Genomic DNA, 7,175 nt, shown 5'->3' with positions numbered 1-7,175 from the left:
TAGTATCCATTACACATCTGGGAAGCAATGTGGGCTTGTCTACAAAACATTCTCATCATTTCAGATGAAGTGCTCACCCTCACCAGAGCTGAAGCAGGTCTATAATTGTTGGAATCGACTCTTATTTTGGCGCCCACCCTACACTATTCAAGAGCTGCAACTTAAAGGGGAATTTAAGTCCTCCGGTCTTGCATCTCTTGGTATGGCGACTTTGATTTTAATCTGGATCTCGCCAGTACCACTTACTCGACCCCCTTTGTGCGATATCTAGTGGTCCGACAAAAAAAAATCCGGCCCTTCCGATTTACATTACAAATATTTAACGGATTTGGAACACACACATATATATTAACACCGTCATGATGATGTACTTGTATTTGCATACATTTCTGAATATGCAAGCCCGCCGTTTCTAAGGGAAATTTTTACATCTAGAAGATGGGATTTTCATTCATAATGGGCTTTAAAAGAGAGTGGACTGGGGATCCTGCGGCTCGCACATTGCCCGGTACGTCTTAAACGGGGAAGTTATTCGGCAACTCCTTCCTAACCCCCTGGCGCGAGAGAATAGTCGTTCAATGTTCTGTGGGGCTTCTACCCTTTACCGTTTCCGTTTCCTCTTCCTCTCCAGTCTTCATTGCCCTTCGCAGAAGATACAATTCCTACCTTCCCTCACTCGCATATGTATCTCCCTTCAAGCATCTCTACAACGTTCGCTGATCGGCTCGTGAATGTAGTATTTCCTTGAGAGAAATTTCTCTCAAGGATCAAATATTAGGTAATTATCATATTATCGAAGGAGTATCGATAGGAATGCGTCTGCTGATGAGTTTTGATCGCTTCGTCTCCAAAATTTTCCACTTCCACATCGAAGCTACTTACTGTAAGTGCAAACTAGGTAATATAAGATTTAGGCAAGTAGTGCTAATCTGTAGTGAATAGCCAACGAAAATATGTTCTTTACCACAATTTAATGAGATAGTCGAGAATGTCACTACGCTAACGAGGCCGTCGTTAAGGAAAGCACAGAGAATGATGCCAACAGGTCGGATGAGGATGAGGAACGATACCACTTCGGTTGATAGCCGGATTCTGATATGAGATGCCTCAAAGGCATCGGAGAACTTTCGTTTACCGTGCAAGAAGTGCCTTTCAAAAATTGTCGCCGGTGTCATGCAAATAGGTAACACTGTGATCAGATACATATAGGAGACAACTTTCTTCTGCAAACTTCTGCAAACTGTTGACTGTGTCTGGTCAGAGAACTTGCAGAGGTATCAGTTCAGAGTGCTGCTGGGTGTTTAATACTTGAGTCTGTCCTCTCATCACCGTAATTGCTCAGTCAACCGCAGCTGCTCTTGATGTCGGCGCAGAGCACGGCGCTTTCTTTTTTTTCCAGTCCCTGGCGCTCTTGGATTGCCAGCGAAAATATATCCCGCAAGGAGAAATACTGATGATGCCAACAGAGTAGCCGTTTCACCGCAAGAATCAGCAAGACCTTCTCTCCGATCTTGTTTTCCACGTCTCACGCTGATCAGAGCACGAAATTATGCTCCGACGGGCCGAACTTAGAGGTCAACCTGCTGAGGTGGTATAATCGTGCCTTAGCTTGTTCTCCCTCACCCACTATTCTCTCGAGCTTCTCGCACCGCCAACTCAGGATGGCAGAAGAAAAGAATTAAAAAAGAACAAAAAGACAAAAAGAATATCAAGTATGCTCATCCCGCAAACTATGCAACCATGAAAGAGAATATGTATAACCTTAGAGGAGTTCTCGAGTATTTGAACATAGTTCGACAATCGGATGAGTGCATACTATTCCTTTCAGAGTCAGAGTCATTTTACACCAATCGTTATACCAATAAACTATGTTTATTGTGTTGTTTTCATCATTTATCTATCCTCGTTAACCCACGCTGAGGCAAATTCTGGTCAACAAAGTTGGAAACTGCATGACTTGCATGGACTCTCCTTAGGATCCGTCATATGTTGAAGGAGCTACCCATCCCACTATATTCTACACTCACTGACCACGCCTCCACTATGGCATTTTTAACAGTCAGTACACAGTGTGTTTATTGTCAGTCAATTATGATTGTCTTCTAATTGATGAGCAAGATCTGAGAAAATAAAATTATATCTCTACTCTGATCTGTTGTTATAAAGGCAGAGCCAAGGCCAAGGACTCCGATAACTTATATAGCTTTTGGGTTTAAAGATACCGTGCTTGAGAATGAGATGAGCATGTCTGATGTCTGTCATTTCCGGAGTCTCCAATGTATGGTCTTTTGCCGATTTCCAGGGATCAGCCCAACCAATACTCCGATCACCAGAAGGCGCATAACAGCATGATAAGCATATCTACGAGAGGTAGACATGTGCTACGCGAAAGAGCAACTAATGACACAAGAGTCAAGGGCTGAAGCGGATGAAGCTGGTACCACGGGGTTGTCGAATGCTGGGATGCCTGTAACTTATACGGGGACATCCCCAATGCTGCGCGGCGCCGACGAGCCCGTGCGGCTGCGGGGAAGTCCCCCGCGAAAGGAAGATCTGTCGATGCCCCTGCTACCTCTGCTGCCGTTGCAGCTACATCAATCGAACTCCTCTTCGATAGGGCTACCCAAGCACAACACGACGATAGGTATTTTTCCCTTGGCGTCGGCATTGGTCGCGTCAGGCGGCACCAGCGGACTTGAAAGGTTGCCAGATGGTCAACCAGACCAGGCTGCAAGTAAAAAACGCATCAACTTTAAGGCGTATAGACGGCGTCGGCCGTTTAAATTAGAGTTGTCTTACCGTTCATCCTGACGAAGGAAGTGTGCCTCGGAGCAGTTGCATTCCTATGCGGGAAGCATCCATACAAAAACAACCCTCCAGCCATCTCTACTGTTCTAGTAGATAATATAGCTCAGGCCTGGGCGGGGGATTTGACGCAAAAGTGGCCAACCACCAAGTTGTAATCTACATACAAGCCGCAGAAACATTGTTGTTACATCGTATCAAAGTTTGATGACCTGAAACGGCCCGGGGCAATTAGTTCGTGGGTTCGATTACATCCTACCACAAATCAGCAATTCTGCCCTCTGAACCTGGCTGGTCGATTTTCCGTTGCTGTCTTCGATGAGGCGCATACATGGGTCCTGATATAGCGATTGTCTTCACAATCATCTGCAGTCCTCATTGCCTTGCTTCTGAGACAATCGGCAGGTATCAGTCAAAATATTATCGCTACAAGCTAAAAATGAAAGGTTAGCTGAGGGCTATAGTCGTTGATAAGAGCATTCAACTGCAAATGACGACAACCATCAATCTTCTTTTAAAAAGTTTGGTTGAGATGTGAGTCCTCAAGACACATTATGTGAAGCATTGGTAATTATCCAATAACAACGGTATAAACTAAGCAGATTCATACAGCTATATCAAGTGGCTTCAATAATTGGTCGCAGTGGAGTGCAAGATCTATCAATCTGAGAGAGAGGGAGCGGCTCAGCTGGGCGCGTAGATGGTCGATGAATAATACAACTTGACATCATCATCTACTCCCCACAATGCGGCGGCAATTCGTTAAAGAAGTTAACGCGTATTATCTTTGTGAGCGCAACAAGATCGACGGAGACATCCCCAGTGCTTCGCGGCGCTGGTGGGCCCCTGCGGCCGCTAGGAGGTCCCCCAACATATGCGATGAAGATGCTCCTCAAAGCTCTTGGCCTCGTGTATTTAGTATGCTGAAATTCATGTGGCTGAGAGTTGCATCATCAGGATGATCTTCTAGAACAGATCAAAAAATAGCTCGTTGACATCACTCTCGAATTGATTATCTTTGAGCTGCTATGGACACCTTAGAGGGTCAACACTAGCATCCTCAATGGCTATTCCAGGACGGGAGAGAATGAGACAATAAACCTCAAACTCGGCTGGGATAAGCCTTCCATACATATCTCATTAACCAACTTCGTCATAACGGGGCTCAAATTGAATCTGGACAAATCACACACCCCCTTTATATTTTCTCTCTCTCTCTCTTTTTTGAAGAACCTAATCGCCTTGCAGAGAATACCTCGGTTCTACGCGGTATATCTCCAATGGCGGCGACACACCCTCGATGACGAGGGAGAAATATGGGAAGAGCGATATCCAGAATGGTCACCGTCCAGGAAATTCTTTGAAGGAACATGTGGAGGACTTCCTTTCGGCCCATGAAGAAAGAAATGCATGCGAAGCCAAATCGAGAATGAAATTTTCCTTGTCACCGGAGCCAATAGGCCAATTAGTCGATGGGTAAAATCCTCAAAAAAACGGATGAATCCTTTTCGAGTTTGTATTTTGAAAATGCTCTGCAGTCACTGACCAAGCATTATTGGAGGCTAAATGGGCCTCTGGACTAATCACATAATATATTGCTTCCGTAGCACTATGACCACTAGGTTATCCATAGCAAAAGGCCAACATAACCATTTGTTAAATGGTTGCGATCATAGTCATATATCTACCCGTGGGTGTGGTGGTATGGCGCGGACCACAGCGGGCCCCAACACCACCTATACACTGCGACCGCTAGTCGCAGCATAGTGTGGGAACCACATCGTGAAGTGTTTGGAATCATCATCCGTGACTCTTGAAATCGGGCGCCATTCGATGAAACTCAAACGGAACCGCACTAAATAACCGATAACTTCTACCCGCTCGCGAAACCAACAGTTTGCACATTGCAAATAATTACAGAAAACTCTGACGGCGGTTCACTTGCGCGAAATTCGAATCGGGTGATTCCTTGTTAACATTCATGAAGATTTCATCGGGTCCTTTTTAAAAGTCCTTGGGACACACCCACGAGTTCAATCTCCTCTATTTACAGAAGTCCAAGGTCCGTTTTCTTTCTCTCGTGGAACCTTTAAAAAAAAAAAAAAACAGCCACCAAACTGATAAACGATAGGGTTATTGAGCTCCGTTTCTCATATGACGCTCGATTATCAGTGCGGTCTGTGGATCGTGCTCCAACTTGGCTTACCCTTCTTGCAATGGCAATGAAGGACAACCCAACTCCAAGGTTTATGTCCGGTCTTATGGCCAAGCTAAACAGCCGGAAGAAGAAGTCAACGAATATGTTCTTGTCCTGCGTTCATTGAGCGCGGCTATTATCAGAAGATGCGAAGGCAACTGAAGGTAAGTGATTAAAAAGAATTAAAAACCAGTCAATCAAGTTCATGACACTAATTCGCTCATCACTTAGTTTATTCAATTCTGCTAGAGTCGGGGGACTAGAGAACAGCAGTTCCTTCCTTCCGTGTAGTGGGTCCTTTCTTCTTGGCGAATCCTTCGAGCTGTATATCCTTACAACCTCTTTCCTTATGAGGCCCTGTTCTCCTTCCTTCTGAGGTCTTGCTTATTGTTTTGTTTGTTTTTTTTTTTTCCCTTTTCTGTCTCTTTAAGAAGAAGGATTCCCTTATTTTTCTTTTTCTTTTGTTTTGAGGAAGAAGATAGCGGTAACTAGTATCAAAAAGCTAGCCATAAGATTGTTCAATTTTGCCCTTAATCCTTAACTATTCCATCCTAAGCTAATCCTTAAGACTTGCGAAGCCTGGAGGGCTTACGTAAAGATCCCTTACAGAGCCGTGAGGCTCGTTCTGTTTCTGGGAAGATCAGTCACGTTACACGTCGGCTAGAAAGCTAGATTCCTTCCTTAACCAATCCTTCTTCAAGAACTTTATTCCCCCCAGAGGTCCTTTGACCGTCTCGCAGTCTTCCGTACTAAGACCTTGACACCAGAGGCTACTGATGACTTCTGGACGGAAATATATGACCACTTAGATTCCAATAACGACCGTAAGGGATCCGGCAAGACTTCTTTCGAAGACGAAGTTGGTCTGACAATACTACCCGGGGACACTTTTACATTCCTTGAGTTGCTAGACCACTGGAACAGGGAAGGATGGGGCTTTGATGAGAGCAGTTTAAGATCCGCAATCCTTGAATGGGCCGTCTATGTAGACATCGAATGAGATCCATCCGGCGTTGGATCCTATTGTGGTGGGACGAGAGAGTGAGCGGTATAGGCGTTCCTTCTTTTCTTTGCTAATCCTTCTGTTTACTTACTCTTGTTACCTCTTTCCCCCTAAGGTTATGTTTGTTTTTTTTTTTTTTTTTTCTTTTTAAAAAGGGAGGATTCCCTTGTTTTCCTTCAGGGCTTCTTTTGCTTTTTTTTTTTTTTTTTTTTGTTTTTTATTGTGAAAAAGAAGAAGAACAATCAACCAAGAATTGTAACTAGCTCTAGTATAGCAATCAGATTGTCCAATCCTTGTTCTTAATCCTTAAGAATCATTCTACACTAAGCAATCCTTAGGGACTGCGGAGCTTTGAGGGCTTAGTGCCCAACAGTCAAAGGGTCAGTTGAGCTCTGCAGAGACTTATTAAACTAAACCTCTTACAATCTCTTACAAAACCACTGTTTTCCCCCCCTCTGTGCCCACTGCTCTTTTTCTCAACAATCAGTGACTAGTATAATATCAATAATCCAACTACACAAAATAATCAGAATTGTTGTCCTACTTAATATACTAGAAAAGTATGTGAGTATTTGACTAGTCACTAACTGATTCTTTACTGATGTAGTCTTGGGGAAGGTTGGGCGTCTGGGAGGTAGCCTTCAAGAAGTGCCGGAGACACCATAATATAAAAGAATTATACTAGGGCTTCTTTCGCAGCCTTGAATTGGAAATTGATCTCTCCAGCCTTCAGGCTCCTTTATATGTTGGGGTCTCCAACATATATGTGTTCTTCTGTATGTTTTTCCTGCACGCTTCTCCTCCCTTGTTGGGAGGTCACAAGCTCTGGTATCCGAGAGAATGAGATTTCTCCCTTTAGCAATTCCTTTCTTCTCTATTAATCCTTCTGTTCATGTATCCTTGCTGCTTCCTTCATTTTTGGGGCCTTGTTTATTTTTTATCTTTTTTAAAGAAAGATTCCTTTGTTTTTCCTTTGTTGTTTTGTTTTTTACTCTTAGAATGATCAAGGAATCAAGGAATAACTAGTATTCAGAGAGACAATAATATGATCCTTCAATTCTTGTTCTTAACTGAATCCTTTACACTTTTCATTCTCCACATGTATTCTGTATTTCCTGCGCAGATCCTGCATCAACTGGATTGTTTTCACTCTCTGGATTCTCCGGAACT

Source organism: Histoplasma capsulatum, genomic scaffold (assembly GCF_000149585.1).
Source record: "Histoplasma capsulatum NAm1 scaffold_1 genomic scaffold, whole genome shotgun sequence".
NCBI lineage: Eukaryota > Fungi > Ascomycota > Eurotiomycetes > Onygenales > Ajellomycetaceae > Histoplasma > Histoplasma mississippiense.
The sequence above is the reverse complement of the archived record's forward strand: the minus strand, read 5'-3'. Positions refer to the sequence as shown.